Genomic DNA, 1,586 nt, shown 5'->3' with positions numbered 1-1,586 from the left:
GTCTCGTGAGGCGTGGCGGGGCGCAAAGGCGTTCCCCCTGCCGCCGCCGCCGCACCGCACCACACGACCGGCAGGACCGGGTCATTTTCAGAGAAAATGGATGTGTGATCAGCCCCGGGTCGGCCTGCACGGAGCCGCTCACGATGGAGACGTCAGAGTGGAGGCAGTTACCGCTGGGGCTGGCCTGGGCCGTCCGTCCACACACTTGTGCCGAGTCTCTCGCTGGAGTCTGCCCACCTGGAGTCTGCTCGTTGGAGTCTGACCACTGATTGTGCGCGCTGGAGTCTGCGCGCTGGAATTGCTCTCTGGAGTCTATCCATTGGAGTCTGCTCGTTGGAGTTTCCTGCTGGCGTCTGTCCGCTGGAGTCTGTACGCCATAGTCTGCGCGCTGGAGTCTGTGCGCTGAAGTCTGAGAGCTGGAGTCTCGTGCACTAGAGTCTGTGCGCTGGATTCTGCGCTGTGAAGTCTGCTCGCTGGAGTCTGTGTGTCGGAGTCTGTGCGCTGGAGTCTGTGTGCCGGAGTCTGCGCGCTTGTGTCCGCCCGCCACAACACGACATCCATCGCGCACGCTGCTCCACGTTGGGGATGGGTGTTCGCACACGAGTGTCCTCGCCGCCCTGCGCGGCCCCTGCTCCGCCCTGCTGCTCCGACATTGACGACAAGCTTGGCTGGGCGCATTGTGCCATCGCCTGGTCGCGTCGCGTCTCCATCCTTTTTATTTCGGTCCCCCCCTATTATTTCTCCTTTCCACCCTGCGGATCACACAGAGGTGAGGTGGAGGGCGAGGGGGAAGGTTGCGCGTTTTCTAACGTTTCGGAAGCCTTTTGTGCCATTGAGATGGTAAATTGACGACACTCGATAAACGCGTGGGGCGGAGATGCGGTCGCGCTGCCCAGTGGAGCGTCTCCAGTGAGGCTCGCGCCGCAAAGGGGTTGTCCCGTCCTAATTTAATTCCGACGATACATTCATAGCTGCGGGGCACACGTCCTGCTGCCATGCCAACCAGAGAGGACTTGTGCCTCGTTAACGGGTCGGGAATACTTTTTCAAAAAAAGGTTTTATTTAAAATAAAAAAAAGAGAGATGCCGAGCACACGTGGTTTGCATAGTAAAGGGGCGCAAGTGTGGTCATGTGAGAATCGTAAGGATGGAATAATAATATAAACACCATGAAATAAAAAAGAATGCAAATAAATTACCATGAGCAGTGAAATTCGTTGGAATGGCCGATAAAATTAAGAAAAACATTCCTCGGAGCCCCGTCGGGCGTATGTCGCTAGCGGGCAAGGGCCCCAGGTAGAAGGGTCAGGATTGTCGCTAGCGGGCATCGGAGGGAAAAGAGGGGATTGTGCGGGAGAAAAGGGAAATTGTCGCTAGCGGGCAGCGCGTCGGGTTGCCTACCTCCACGGCGTTGGGGCCGCAGCGAGCCGGGCGACTTGACGTGCGGGTTCGGCTCACTCACACCTATCGTTTACGGACGCAGACAGTCGCAAGGCTCCGGCGTGCAGCTTCCGAGCTTTGCTTTTAAATAAGAGGAAGCAAACCTAAACTAACAAACCTAATTTAGTACAGAAAATCAGTAATGGT

Source organism: Frankliniella occidentalis, unplaced genomic scaffold, assembly GCF_000697945.3.
Source record: "Frankliniella occidentalis isolate FOCC.00 unplaced genomic scaffold, Focc_3.1 Scaffold2571, whole genome shotgun sequence".
In the NCBI taxonomy this organism is placed as follows: Eukaryota; Metazoa; Arthropoda; class Insecta; order Thysanoptera; family Thripidae; genus Frankliniella; species Frankliniella occidentalis.
Note: the sequence above shows the minus strand (reverse complement) of the source record.